At 44.9% G+C, this 15,908-nt stretch overlaps 1 pseudogene; it reads right to left on the minus strand.

Moving 5' to 3' along the window:
- Positions 1 to 12,888: 12,888 nt before the first annotated feature.
- On the minus strand, positions 12,889 to 13,951 carry LOC138293245 (GPN-loop GTPase 1 pseudogene; annotated as a pseudogene).
- Between the last annotated feature and the right edge of the window lie 1,957 nt (positions 13,952 to 15,908).

A 15,908-nucleotide genomic window follows, 5' to 3' on the forward strand; every position in this document is an offset into this window, starting at 1 on the left:
AAAGCATGCTCACGAACGGCCTAAAAGGCGTGTAGGCAGTGGCGGCTCCTCCGCTATGGCAGAGGAGTGCCTCCCCACCACCAGCAGCAGAAGCTGCAAACCTTTTACATCGAAAGGATAAATATCCTTCTGTTGTGAAGGGGGCGGGGCCATGGGGTGACAAGCAGTGAGGGGAGTGCACATAGCACTCCCCTCAGTGCGCATGTATGTTTGACCGGCTGTCTCAGGCCGGCTAAACACACATGCGCCCTTTGCTCTTTCCAGACTGGCACTGTGTTGCCGGACTGGAGAGAGATGGCACAGGCTCCAAGTCTGCCTGGGAGTGTCCTGGCTGGGCTCTCCCACCCAATCCTAATGCTGCTCTGAGACTGTGCCTGCCTGCTGAGAAGACTGAGGAGCCGAGGCGGCGAGCGGAGGTACGTTTTTAAAAAATATATATTAATATTCCCCTCCCCCCGAAGGGCCACCCGCCACCTGCGTTTAGGATCAGGTCATGACAACCTTAAAGTCTAAGGAGTAGTAATAGTGACCCACAATCACCTGATGAGGGGTAGGTCCAAGAGAAGTCTTGGTGAAGGCATTAGTGGTGTTGTGTAGGCTCTCATTATTCTAATGAGACTACTGGATTTTGAGTGGCAGAATCACTCGCGGCGTGGGAGACTGAGTCCGACCCACTGCGGGTGACACCTGTCGCTCCAATCCGGGTTTTGCTCTGGCCAACTAGCAGTGCCTCATCTCCACCCAAGGGCGGGATGACTGGGCAGCCGAGCGCATGACATAATTGGTTTCTCAGGGAAGCCGTGGTCACTCAGGTCTCATCCATTTCTCTCAGTTACCTTAGTCTCTTATATAAATGACAAACAGAGGCAGTATATGTTTCAAAAATGATTTTAATAAAACAACTGCATCTTAGATAGCAAAGCGTGAGCTGCAATAACCAGAATGACACAGCATGACAGTATTAATATTGTGACAAGGAGAGTGAAGCATAAAAATAACGCTATCATATTGTCACTACGGTCAATAGACCAACTCCTACCTATGCTATGATAGAGCACAGCGTGTTAAGCTCTAATTCGGCCCTTCAGGTTCCCCTGGGAAGACATCATCCCCGATACATGAGCAAAGGCCTGTAGTCTGCGTTAGCATCTGTAGCGAAGCGTTCGGCAATCAGCATACAGTCGTGGTTCTCTGGCTGGAATCTCCCTCTAAAGTGTAAGGGACAAGGAAGTGTTTTTATAATAAAACAGCTGATGTTCTGAGAAAATGTCCCTACGTAAGGATGTGTGTTTTCTATGAATGTTGGAGACTAAACTTCTACCACGTTCACCGGCAATGTACTTTGCTGTAGCCTTGGAAGAAGCACATAGTGAGCAAGAATGTCTTGTTTGAGAACAGAGTGCTGGCCTAGGCAAAAACAGTTAGATAAACAGAAAATAAAACAAGACCGTAAAAGTGGCTATTGTAACAATAATAAAATAAAGCCGAATAAAATATATCTAGGTTAGAGTGCACAGCAGCGTGACCTAGTGTGTTAAAATAACATGCATGACGCTATAGCTAAAATGGCTACACAACACCCTCCCCTTGTCGGTTGAAGGTGGTTCAAAGCCTAGTTACATATAAAATTGTTACTAAAAAAGCTCAACCTAAGATATACATGTAAAGATTAATGTCAATTATGACAAGTCGAAGAGACACATGAGCATATTAAAGGACAATTTATAACGTTAACGTGGCATAAAAATGACTGAATTTGGAGAGTCAAAGTTATTTATGAAAAGTTCCAATCGATTCTGGGACCATAGATCACAGGAAATCTTCCACTTCGACAGATGTTAAAGTTGGAAAAGCATCGCCAAGAAGGACCAAGGAGCAGTCGTGTTCCATAGCCTCAGCCAAGGCGGCATTCCGTGGTGTACCCAAAGATGAGTTAAGAGCCACATCCTCCAGGAAGGGCAACTCATAGGTAGCTTCCCGTAGCAAACGCAACCTCAACGCACATTTCTGGAAATGAGCCCTCAGGGAGAACATCAACAGACCAGCGTTCAATGAAAGTAAGCACTGCGCAGAAAGACAGACTTCCAGTGCGTATTCGAAAGAGCACTAGAGGCACCAAAACATGCGCTGCACACAATGCAAAACCGGTTTGAATGACAGAGACCAGTCACACTCCAATTGCTCCAAGACTGTTGCTCCAAAATACTGCATCATGCGTTCACGACACAGCTGCGCTGATGGGAGCGCTTTCATTCCTCCTTGTTGCGGTGGGACAGCCATTGCGTATAAAAAATAGCAACAGCAAAATGCCAACACTTATAGCCAAAGTTATTGGAAATCCCCCGAAAATAGTGGAAAAAATTGAACCCCCCCTTCCTGTTTAAAAGGCTCCCTTGAGCCAGTGAGCTGATGAGCTTTGGAGATGCACCTGTGTGCCTGTGAGTGGTACTTGACCTGAGAGGATTTTGGCAGCATTTCCAGCAACCCCAGATTAATTTTCTTTGTTCTCTACTCTCTACTGATGAAGGGCTAAACCCAGAAACACGTGTCTAGAGATATACAGCAATGTCTGCACCAACTTTGGTGAACAACTACAGATAATTTTCAAGTAAGCGCTAACTGTGAACTGCATTTACCAGGATGCAAAGGGGCGAACTGTGCTGGGATGTGAAGCAGTGTGCTCCCAACCCCGCTTCCGGTTTAAAAGGCTCCCTTGAGCCAGTGAGCTGACGAGCTTTGGAGATGCACCTGTGTGCCTGTGAGTGGTACTTGACCTGAGAGGGTCTTGGCAGCATTTCCTGTAACCCAGATGAATTTTCTTTGTTCTCTACTCTCTACTTATTAAGGGCTAAACCCAGTAACACGTGTCTAGAGGTATACAGCAATGTCTGCACCAACTTTGGTGAAAAACTACAGATAATTTTCAAGTAAGAGCTAACTGTGAACTGCATTTACCAGGATGCAAAGGGGCGAACTGTGCTGGGATGTGAAGCAGTGTGCTCCCAACCCCCCTTCCTGCGTTCACGACACAGCTGCGCTGATGGGAGCGCTTTCATTCCTCCTTGTTGCGGTGGGACAGCCATTGCGCATAAAAAATAGGAACAGCAAAAGGCCAATAATTATAGCCAAAGTTATTGGAAATCCCCTGAAAATGCTGGCGAAAACTGAATGAATGGCTGATGGTACCAAACGTAATATGGAGGCGAAGGTGTGAACCAAACCAGAACCAACAGCCTTAAAAAAGTTTGTGATACCAGTTGTACTGGACGCATTAAATAATTAAATATCCATCCCACGAGTTCACCAAAGTGTCTCGGAAAGTTGGTACTTAAAAGGGACTGTATCTCTGCTGACGACCTTGCCACCTGAAGTGCGTAGGTCTCGCGTGCAGAGCCACATGTTTTTGAAACAATAAAGCCTTGAGTCTGCTCAGCTTGTCGAAATTCACATTTGAAGTAGAAATGTGAGGCCAAATGTCAGCAACCTCTTTTATCTAAGTTGGAGGAAAAAGTACGTTCCCACAGCATGTAACGATCTTAGAGACCGAAACAACATAAACTATTCCGGCTCGCATCCCACAACAGTCTTCACCATTGAGGAGGACATAGCTGCCATTTGAAAGCACCTGGAACGTAGGTCTAATCAAGGAGACCGTAACTCCCTTCAGATAACAAGCTAAGTTTGCTGCAGACGCTTTACACGCCCCATGCAAGGACAGCTGTTTACAAACCATTGAATGGCTGACAGAAGTCTGGCATTCACTCCCGCTAAGAAAGACTTCTTCCATGCCACTAAGACATTTGTACGAGAATGGTAGCTCCCACACCTCATGGATGTAACTATCTCCCAGCCTTTCATATCTGCCTACCGGAATGTGTTTTAAACAGGAGGTGAATTGAAGTGTAGAAATAGGCAGATTAATCACCCCATGTATTAGCCACTCAGCAGATGGTATTTCAGCCACAGTAAAAGGCAATTTTTCTAATTTCTCAATGTTTAGCATGACGTAAGTCACTTCTTTCTTAGCCATTAGTTGTTGTTGTCGCTGTAAATTAAAGGAAGAAAATATCACCCTTGCGCTGACATGTTGCCAGGGAATGCGACCCACCTTCAGTGTTTGAAGTGTCCAACCCAACTGCATAATGGACCTAGGCTGACTCTGTCCATGGTGTAATGAAGACATATCTGTTTGTATGATGTCTATAGCAGAAGAGACGATGTTATTTAAAGTGTATATCCGGTCGGACAGGGTATTAATCCCATTATCCACAACAGCTAATGCCTTTTTTAGATTTTCCTGATCTATTTGGCTCAATCGAGCAGCTGCTTCTTGTTGAGAAAGCTTCCAAATTTAATTATATACTTCATATAAGAAACACTTTCTGCTGTGTTTTCTGGGGCCTAACAGGAAATCCTGTAAGTCAGCATTACTGTGTTCTCTAACCGCATCTAGTGAGGAAGTTCTTAACCATTGCTGGCATAGTTTCCCTACACTGTGGCCCTCATTATGAATACAGCGGTTAACACCACCGTAGACCACCAGCCCCTCAGGCCGTATAATATGCATTCTGCTGGGCCGGCAGGCAGAAACATTGTTTCCGCCCGCCGGCCCAGCAGAATGCCTGGCCGGGACATTGCTGGCTGTGTGCAGCGGGTGCAGCTGCACCCGTCGTGCAGATCACTGCCTGTAAATCGGGCAGTGACCTGCGCGATGGGGCACTGCACAGGGGGCCATGCACTGCAGGGAAAGGCTGGAGGAAATGGGATCATTATCCGAGCGGCAGCAGCACTGCCCTTTCGGATAATGATGCCGTCCACCGTCAGGCTGCCTGTCGGAGGCAGCCTGGTGGTGGAGGAGGGCCGCCTATGGCGGCCCTCCCTGCCATCATTATGTGGCGGTCTGGGCCGCCATGCCGGATGGCGGTATTTACCGCCACCGCCGGCATGGCGGCCCAGACCGGCAACATAATAATGAGGGCCTGTATGTTGTAACTATTCCCGCATGTTCGGATGATATATCGCGAGGGTCTGGCCTATTCTAAAATCCCCCGAGTAGTTGATAAAACATTGGTGACACCCATTGGTATCTACTGGCCACAATGACCACCCGCCAGGATGTGTCAGTGAAACATTAAATGTAGCATTCTGGACCCATTCATCGAGCTGATCTTCAGTTGCATTTGTATATTTTTGCCATTTATCAAATTTAGCAGGAGCAGGTATACTGGGCGTGTTTAACTCTTTGATCTTTGCTAAGCCTAGACAACTTGTTTGTTGTACTGTTTCATTTAAGAATATCACTTGTACAGGTATCAGGCATGCTCTGAATAAAGCTTCCTTCCCCCTTATTTGCCAATGTCTAGTTCCCCACACACTTTTTAAGCCAATCAACATCAGCAACTATTCATAGCCTTCTATAGTCAACCGGGAAACAAAGGATTCCGAATATATACATTTCGTATTAGTAAATAATTTACGTATATTTTCAGTAGGTATAATTTTAAATAATACGACTCAGCATTTGTAACATCATGCCCAGAAAAAGATGTAAACTTTTCAGTATACGTTTTGGAACTCCCTTGTGGTGGAGTCGGACAATGTTCCCATTGTGTACAATTAAAAACAGTCTTGGGGCTGCTTGCTCTGTGTATGAAATAGTGCCCATAATAATTATAGCAAAACGTATCACCGTAATTTTCTTTAGATTGATAAACATCTTCGTTTTCAAATACAGTATAATACTGCAATTCAGTCATCATAGAATCAACTGCTTTCACATCCCAATCATCAGAAACAATCCCTGGTATTATTATATAATTCATGGAAAGTTTGAACACATATGGTATTTGAATAACCTCTGTGGGACCGTATATATCAAATGTTACTTTATCCCAAACAATCCCATCAGGAATTGGCATCATGGAAATGTTCACAAAAGACAAGTCTCTTCGGACCTTGTGTGATGAAAAATGTGGTTTTAGAACCTCATCCACCAATTCAACTGCAGATCTTTCAGGAAGGAAATGACCATGTATTACCAAGAAGAATGTGATGACAAAACCAATCCAAAGTAGGAAAGCTAGTACAGTCAAGGAAAGCCACAGATAGTTCCAAGGAAAAACAAAATATGTTGTTTTAAGCCAGTTCATTAGCTTACGTGTTCTTGACAGTTCCGGTATTGAAGAGGCGAATGAGTCTGAGACGTCATAATTGATGTCAGCAAAATATCCAGAAGCAGTTCGTGCAAAAGCTGGAGCTGTGTTAATTGGTGGAGTTGGAGTTTCTCGCGGTGGCACAGAATAAATAGCACCTTCCGTTTGTGTTGAAACTGTATCGAATCGATCAATTATCTTTGTATTCGATGTTAGTGGAACCAATGCAAGATTATTTTCCACCCTCCCCAAGCTCAGAGAGGTGTCGGTGTTGCTACTTACAACTTGTAGAGGAACTTCTTGACCAATATTGAGAGAGATTCAGGACCTACTGGTTGTTCCTCTTGGTCTACTGTGCAGGATCGGCCACATGGTGTACCTTGACATTGTCGATGGAGACAAAATGATTTTCTTTGGCACCTGCCAACGGTGGTAGAATTACAGTTCTGGTACGGTGTATTCCAGAAGAGTTGTTGTCACTGAACTGTTGTAATTCCTGTAAGACAGTGACACGTTCATTCATGTCAAAAGGTGTTTCTGCCGCCTCCACACCAGGACCATCAAGATCTGGAACATACATTTGAGTTCCGAACAGGCACTCACATGAAGAACGACCCCCAGGGACCTTCTAGGCAGATTGTTGAGTGCTCTCTGAATTCCATACAGGTGATTAAGCCAACAATGACCCGTACCTAAGACTCTGGCTGTTAAGGATTGCTTTAAATCACGGTTTAATTGCGCCACAACACTATTTCCCTCGGGATGAAATGGAGACCAGTACTGGAGTTGGACCCCCAACGAAGCCATGGCGTCCCTGAATGCCCTTGAGGCGAAAGCAGGGCCCTGGTCCGAGTGGAAAGCTGCAACTGCATATGCACAGATAAAGACTTGCAAATCTTTAATAACAGTCCGATCGTCAGCCGAGCGTTGTGGCCACACCCATAGAAATCTGGAGCAAGGGTCAACAGTGACGAAAATATACTTGTATGCACTATCCAGTGTTAGGGGACCGCAATGGTCCAAGTACACAAATTGTAAAGGTTTGTTGGAAATTAGGATGGGTGTCTGCAGTGGGCGCTTAGCGGTGGAAACTTTAATTTGTTGGCAGATGTCACAACAAAGGACATACTGTTTGGTCTCCTTGTAGAGGCCTAGCCACCAATAGCAGGCTTGTAAGATAGATATCGTAGCCGCCACCCCAGCATGGGCAGATGCCACCTCTTCATGCGCTGCTTTAATTAACTCTGGTCTTATGTCTTTGTTGGGAATGTCTTGCACGCCTACACCTGGTATCTTACCCTCAGCGTTCAGGCGGCCTCCCATTCGGTAGGAACATTTAGCAGGAAATGTTTTAGGATAGGGAGTACCATCAGCCGTAGCTTTCACGGCAGCCCATATGTCTGCGTCTGGTTTCATACTGAAACGTGCCACTGCAGCGACAGAAGCCGTAGCTACTGCTGACTTTGCGGCTTTATCAGCCAGTGTATTTCCAGCCACGTGTATTCCAATGCACTGGTGTCCAAGTGTGTGTACAACATGGACATTTGGTAGCGTTTCTTTTAGATCTGCTACTTTCCCCCACAGTAGTCTGTGTTTAATGGTGTTGCCTTTAGAATCTCTGAACCCATTCTGGCGCCAGTAATGCAGGTATTCATTGAAGGACTGGACACAATAGTACGAATCACAAACAATCAGCGTCCACTGTGCAGGATCCGTATGTTCCAGTACCATCAACAGAGCTTTGAGCTCCGCCAATTGTGCTGTGCAATCCTCTAGGGTTTGCGTGAATGTTTGTAGGGGACAAAATGTATTGTCCTCCATATAGCCGTTTACGACTGCGCAAGCAGAGGAATATTGGTGCTTTGTGCCAATTGCAGGTTGTGCAGAGCCATCGGTGTACATGATTCTATGATATTGTTCGATAGGCAGTGTGTTTGCTGGAACTGGGTACTCTAGTTCGTACTGCAAAAATTCTTGAGTTTGTAATTTTGGGTCAAAAATTTAGTCTACATCAGTGGCTGTCAAAGACGTGGCCCATTGTATCCAACGTGGATGTAATGCTTTTGCGTTGGGAATGCTGGCTTTTGTGACAGCCTCTAGGGCTGGGATTGGGGAAACAACAATTATGCGTTTTTGCCCTGGGCTAGAGCTCTTTCTTTAATGACGACCATCTGTACAGCAGTGAGAATTTTCTCAGTAGGAGCAAAGCGTTGTTTTGCTGCTGAGAACTAGTGTGATTTATATGCAATAGGGACTGCCTCACCTTCATGAAATGTCACCTAGGTGAAACGATGGCACTAGCAATTACTCTGATTACCAAAAGTGTTTTGTTGTCCCTTGTGTGTAGATATTGTGCTGCAAGCGTGTCTGTCTGCAGTTCTCTGAGAATGCATGTGTGTTCAATTGTCCAAAATTAACTTGAAAAATCAGGACGTATTAAGTTATATAAAGGTTTTATGTGTGAAGCATAATCTGGAATGTAAATTCTGCCAAAATTTAGAAAACCCAATAGAGATTGGAGTTTTTTAATCATGTTTGGAGGTTGTAGTTGTGCGCATTTTTCTAAGAATTGTGGCGCTAGGCTCTTTCCTTCACTTGACAGCTCATATCCCAGAAACAGGACGCTGAGGAAGGCAATGTTTGTTTTTTTGAAGTTGAATTTGTAGCCAAATTCGGCAAATCCGACAAAAATGCAGGCTACCCTTCTTAAATGTTGTAACAATTCATCATCCGTCAGATAAATATCAACTACATAGGACAATGCCTCAGGGTCAATCTTGTGCAAAATTGCAGTGACACAAGCTACCAACAGTCCTGGGCTCTTTCTTGAACCCCTGAGGTAAACAACAGATTTGTTTCTGGGAGCCTAGTGCACTGAAACTTGTTAAGTCTCTACTCTCAGGCACTATATTCTGGCAGAAGAAACCATTGGAAATGTCCAATGTTGTTTTGTATTTTTTACACTCTATGTTATTCATTAATGCTGTGCTAGGTGAATTTTGTATAGCATATGTGCGTGTATAATTGTTTAAGTGTCTGTAGTCTAATACTATTCTGTATGAATGGTCCGGTTTGGCTACCTGGAATAACGGATTGTTCATTGGGGAGACACAGGGTTCAATTACACCCTGGTACTCTAGTTGTGTGAGTATTTCTCTCACAGGTGCTTTTGCTTCATGTTTTATTGGGTACTGAGGTTGGGGTTGAGGTTCATATTTAATAGGAATTACATGGTAGGGGGATTCTTTATCCCATCCTACATGATTGCGATATAGCGCAGTTGCCTGTGCCAAAGCCCAATCAATAGCATAGGATTCAGCGAGTTCCTCCTGAAAAAGGGGTGAGAAAGAATGTTTAATACCATCTTCTCCATATGGGAAGGTGCTGAAAAATTCAGGTGGCCAATCTTGTTCAGCCGATAAAACATCATATATGTTTACCACGCGATCCCAAAAGATTGCAACTATTATGCGTTCAATGTCTCCTTCTAACTGTAACGTTACTTTATACACCCTATCAGGCATGGAGACACGCATGTCCGCTGTTTCTACTTGTAGAAAGTCATCAGTTGCTTTCACCTCCAGATGCTCTAGAAGAGTCCGGCGAACTATTGTGACCTCTGCCGTGCTGTCTAGTAGTGCTAGTGCCCACTTCATGTTCTTCAAGAGGACCCTCTTCTTGAGTGGCATGTCGAACTGCGACTGCTGACACTTTTTTCTTTTTGAATTGGGTTTTTTTTTTGGACAGGTTTCTCTTCCTTTTTAACAGAAATCTCAGATGAGCGTTGTGATTTCTGTCTCGGTTTCACGTACTCTGATCTTCGCTCTGATCGCCCACCTCTCTCATTTCTTTTTTTCCGATGAGCCCTGAAAGGAACGAGATTGGCGTGTATCAATATATTGATATCTATCAGGCGTTTTTATATTATCTCTATTTCTGAGATTATATCTATTCTGATAGTGGGGTCTCCGTACACAGAGATTCTCCCCTCCCTTTTTTAGGAGTTTGCTGTTTTTTATCCCAGCGTTTCTTGTTACCCTCAGGAGCTTGCTTGGAAAAATCTTTATTAGATTTGCCCTGAAATTGTGGTTTAGTTGGTCTGGCCTCTAAACTATCTCGACCAATGCCAGAATAGGTCTCTGCGATAATCTTAGGGAGCTCGCGTTCCTGATCCAGTTGAGGAACGTCACGAAGCCGCTTGCGCAACTAGTGCGACCGCTTCCCCTTTAAGATTGCTTAAAATAATTGAGGATACAGTGGCAAAATTGCCCTTTTGTTGCATCCCCAAGTCCAGGGCCGGGGCAGCCCCGTATTCATCTTGGATTTGTTTAAACATTTCTGGGAAATTGGCAAGTGTCGGTGTACCCTGTGCGGTTGTATAGAGCGCGGCAAATACAGTGCCCCAAGTATTACAGTTATCTACCGTAGGGACCATCCCAAATGGCAAGCACATCGTTAGAATTCTATGATCATCCTGAGGTCCCATATGGGGAAATACTGCTCCAGTGCATTTATTTTTTGTGCTAACCAAAACAAAGTTTCCTCTCGTTTGGAGGGTACTTTACCCATAATCGAATGTACAGCCGCAGGGTTTATACCTGGCATCACTGCATGTGGTTGTGCTAGAGCAGCACGTGCTGGGTTTATATTTCATGTTTGCATTACAAACTGTACTAATCGTCTATATGTCGCTGATAATTTAGTATATAAGCGACGAACCTCAGCTACTGCTAAGGTCGCTACTGCAGGGTGTGGTGTATAGGTGGCCAATAAAGGCCAGGTAGGACCATCATTAATTAGAGGACCTAACCTTACTGGTAAAATTGTATGGGGTAGGGCGCCATCAAGCTAATTATTATGTTCTTGATATGATAAAGGTATTTCTAAATATGCATATGCCCTGTATTGTCCAGGTATGTTTGCAAGTGTATAGTGATGAAATGTGTTTGTGTTTGTGTTCCCATCAACTGCTGGAAATGTGACCCAAGAATAGAAAAGTTCTGTTCTATAAGCTGGATGGGCATCCACCACAAATGTGACTGGGCCCCCTTGGGCCGTTAGGCCATTTGCTAATAAATGCACAGTCAGAGGTTGTCTCATATTGACTGCTATTGCTACCTGCTGCGGATTCGCCATGCTAGATAGAAAATATGTTCAGAGAAGGCACATCAAAATGGGTTTCTTCCTTTTAAAGTTCAAGCTTGAACAACCTCCAGCACCAGATAGGATAACCTACGTAGCTGGGGCGGAAATCCTCAGTACCACGGACGTCTCCGTATATAGTACTACTGCGGTATCATTGTATATAATGAGACAGAGATACTCAGCAGGACGCAAAAATTAGAGCCTGACCAAACGTTGGTGGTGCCATGTCGCGTAGGCTCTCATTATTCTGATGAGACTACTGGATTTTGAGAGGCAGAATCGCACGCGGTGTGGGAGACTAAGTCTGACCCACTGCGGGTGACACCTGTAGCTCCAATACGGGTTTTTCTCCGGCCAACTAGCAGTGCCTCATCTCCACCCAAGGGTGGGGATGACTGGGCAGCCGAGCGCATGAAATAATTGGTTTCTCAGGGACGCCGTGGTCGCTCAGGTCTCGTCCGTTTCTCTCAGTTGCCTTAATCTCATATATAAATGACAAACAGAGGCAGTATATGTTGCAATAATGTTTTAATACAACAACTGCATCTTAGATAGCATAGCGTGAGCTGCAATAACCAGAATGACACATCATGACAGTATTAATATTGTGACAAGGAGAGTGAAGCATAAACATAACGCTATCATATTGTCACTACGGTCAATAGACCAACTCCTACCTATGCTATGATAGAGCACAGCGTGTTAAGCTCTAATTCGGCCCTTCAGGTTCCCCTGGGAAGACATCATCCCCCATACCTGAGCAAAGGCCTTTAGTCTGCGGTAGCATCTGTAGCGAAGAGTTTGGCAATCAGCATACAGTCTCGGTTCTCTGGCTGGAATCTCCCTCTAATGTGTAAGGGACAAGGAAGTGTTGTTATAATAAAACAGCTGATGTTCTGAGAAAATGTCCCTATGTAAGGATGTGTGTTTTCTACGAACGTTGGAGACTAAACTTATACCACATTCACTGGCAATGTACCTTGCTGTAGCCTTGGAAGAAGCACAGAGTGAGCAAGAATGTCTTGTTTGAGAACAGAGTGCTGACATAGGCAAAAACAGTTAGATAAACAGAGAATAAAACAAGACCGTAAAAGTGGCTATTGTAACAATAATAGTGCACAGCGGCTTGGCCTAGTGTGTTAAAATAACGTGCATGGAGCTACAGCTAAAATGGCTACACAACAGTGGCATTCATTGATTCTTTAGTGAGGCTCATCAGCAAATAACAAGGAGGAAAAGTCACTATTGCTATTAAAGGTCATGGCAAAAGAAGGAAATGAAACCAGGAAATGCATGGGAAATCCGCAATTATAGTCCTCAAAGGCCCGGGCATAGCTGCTATTGGTAAAATTAACTGCAAATAGCCAGATCATAATAAATAGGGATAGAGCTACACTCTAGATGACAATGTCATGTGCCTTGCACACCTCACTGCAAGCTTTGACGGTGTAGAAAAGAATTGTAGATCGGAGATAGACTCCAGTCGCTGTGTGGAGCACGCAGCAGTGATAGCATACAGTGGTCTGTCCTCACACTGCTTTCATCCTCCATCAAAAGTCTAGGAAGAGAAAAAACGAAATCTCCCAGCACCCTACCCCTCCCCAGAGTGGTCTTCTTGTTCGCTGCTCCTGCTCTGGTACTTAGTCCGGATGTCTTGGAGGAAGTTCTTAAAGACCGGTTCCTAGTGGATCTCTTCAGCAGTCTCATGATCTATGTCATCTGTATTGCTGTCTACCTCCTCTTCTTCAACATCCACCCCCGTGTGTGATGATCAGGTCAGAGGGGCCCACTACAGCTTCATTTGAGCCTGGTATAACCTTTGAGTCCAGAACAACAGCACCCATGTCTTCATGGAGATGTTCCAACTGCTCCTGCTGTTGTTTACTCTGATCTTTAGCCAGGTTCTTATGCAAGCGCACATATTCAGGTCAGTAATCAATTTCATACTCTTTTACAGCCTACAATACCTGCACAAATAATTCATCCATCCCAGTCCCCTTCACTGCAGACACCCGACTACCATGAGCAAACTGTACACGTCACCCAGGACCAACCTTATTGAGCGAGTCAGGTTACTGACGTAACTTGTCTCCTGGTTCAGTGCATCTTGGAAGGTTTCAAAATCAATCATCCACTCAACAGCAAAACTGTGACCAATTATATCGGTCTTGTTCATGACAACAATGAAAGGCAGCTTGGTTTTATACATGTTTCTGCAAGCACATAGCATATTGGACATGAAGGTCACTGGGTTGGTGCTGCGAGATGTGTCCATCACATAAATCACAATTGTGAGGAAAGACGAAGCCAGAGCTTCAGTGATGATCATCGCCGGCACTGACCAAGTGAAGACTTCAATCTGTCCAGGAGTATCAATCAAGACATACTGTCGTTTCTTGATAATGCTCATGACCTGATCAAATCTGGTGGCAAAGAGATTGAAGATGTCACTATTCCGCCATTAGGACCAAGCCCATAGTGTTTCATGACCTCCTTGTACTTGACAGTTTGTATTGATATTCGCCGGAAATGGTATCTGATGCACAGCTGGATCCAGATTAATTACATATGGTGGTGACCCCTTGTAGTGCAGATGTGCTGTAAGCCACTATACCAGACATGCCAGAGCCCGCCATGCCCAGCACTATCAGGCAGATTGGGGCTCCCTCTGCGGCCCTCCCCGGGGTCTCCGGCACCTCTTCTGGCTGCTCAAAGATGGCAGCTGCCTCCACCATGCTTTCCGCAGGTTTGCACAATATACATCAAAGTATAACAATCTCATCTCTCTCACATGACATGACATACATAACATAACATAACAATATAAAATAACAACGTATATTACTATCATCCAGGATCCCCTCTATGATGTATGGAGTTCCCCAAGGTTCCATTCCTGTAGCAGTACTGTTCAATCGTTACATGGAGTCTCTGAGGATCCTCTTGGAGAGTTAAGACGTGGCCACCCAACAATATGTAGGTGCTACCCAAGTCTACCAGAGGTTATCATCTGGACTTGCACTAAAGTCACGTGTACTAAAGTCATGCATGCTCGAGTTCTTCTTTTCCCATCTTGACATTGTTCGTTCAACCAGGTTCACCATTCAGCAGCTGCATTAGAGGAAATGGTGGTTAAATGGTGGATAAGTGAATGACAACCCAACTTCTTCCTTCATAAGGTGTAAATGCCTAAATGCTCACTGAATCGTTTGTTCTCTGTTCTGAAAATTGCCTCTTACTTTCAGTCTGCTGGAGGCCAGTCCCACAGCTACCACATATAAAAACAGCCCAGGCAGCTCCATTGCAATGGATTTGACTCTCCATTACATTACCACCAGACTAGTCTTGTCTATTACACCTGAGACCCAGTGTCCATATGTTGCCCCACCACAGTGGTTTTCCACGTCAGGGCCTGGGAACCCTGCCTCCCATCAGTAGGCAACTCTCTGCTGAGATTTTTAATCCCCTGACTTCTCCAGGTCACACATTTCTTGTGAATGTCAGCACCACCGCTTACGTATATAACTGGACACCTCCATCAGGTACTGGAAGACCTCCATAACTGTAGAATGGTTGAATGGAGACAATGGGTGTGGGTTCTAAGGGTGGATGTTGATAATTAAGCCATGGGCATTCAGAGCTCTCACTTTATGCTGCCATACTGGTGCATGACTGCCTTGTGTAGCCATCCACAGCCCCCAGTATTTTTCTGGTGCAATGTTTGTACTGTGTACATTTGACCCTGAAGCATGAACCTTTTTTCCTGGTGTTTCTCTCTCTGCCAGGATATGTGAGAATGTAGATTATGATTTTGAGATTGTTTTTGGAGTTTGTGCAGACAAGTCTTGCCCTATTAATTAGCCTTTTAAGGTGCTACAGCCAATAACTTGGGAAATATCATTTGAGAGTAAGTTCTGACACAGCTTTACATGATGTTTATAAAAACATTACTCTGTTTGTAGCAAATTAAATATGCTTCAAAGTTGGTAGGCTTTCTGCATTATACATAATCTTTCAAACTCATAGTATTTTCATGCATACCCGTTTCCCCTCAAACTCTCTGGCACAATATTTTGTACCCACACCTTAAGGGGGTCATTACGAGTTTGGCGCTATTAGGACTACCATGGTGGCAGCGACGGTCGTACTGCCAACGGGCCAGCGGAGAAGACCGCCAAATTATGACCATGGCGGTCTTCCCAACAGAAGACAGCCAAACTACCGCCTGTGCCGCCAGTGGGGTCAGGCTGCCACCGACAGCAGTAGCCCCCTTTAGAACGGCAGAGACCATGTTGCCGCTGGACTCTTTACGAGGCTGCACACCACCAAGGTTTCTGCCGCGGTTGCACCACAACAAAAACCCTGGCGGAAAACAACTCTATAAAAGGAGACACTCACCTTCTGGAACACATATCCGGTCTGGAGCTGCAATGGTCTCCGAACTGGAAGTCCTCCCACTGCTTCTGCTCTCACAACGACTCTGGAACCAGCGACGGCGACAAGGACAACAACCATGAGTACACACACCTACCTGACACTGTAGGGAAAACCCAAAGTACACACGCACACACAACACACACATCTGGGACGGCCAGCGACAGCGACACACAC

This window comes from Pleurodeles waltl, chromosome 1_1, assembly GCF_031143425.1.
Source record: "Pleurodeles waltl isolate 20211129_DDA chromosome 1_1, aPleWal1.hap1.20221129, whole genome shotgun sequence".
Classification (NCBI taxonomy): domain Eukaryota; kingdom Metazoa; phylum Chordata; class Amphibia; order Caudata; family Salamandridae; genus Pleurodeles; species Pleurodeles waltl.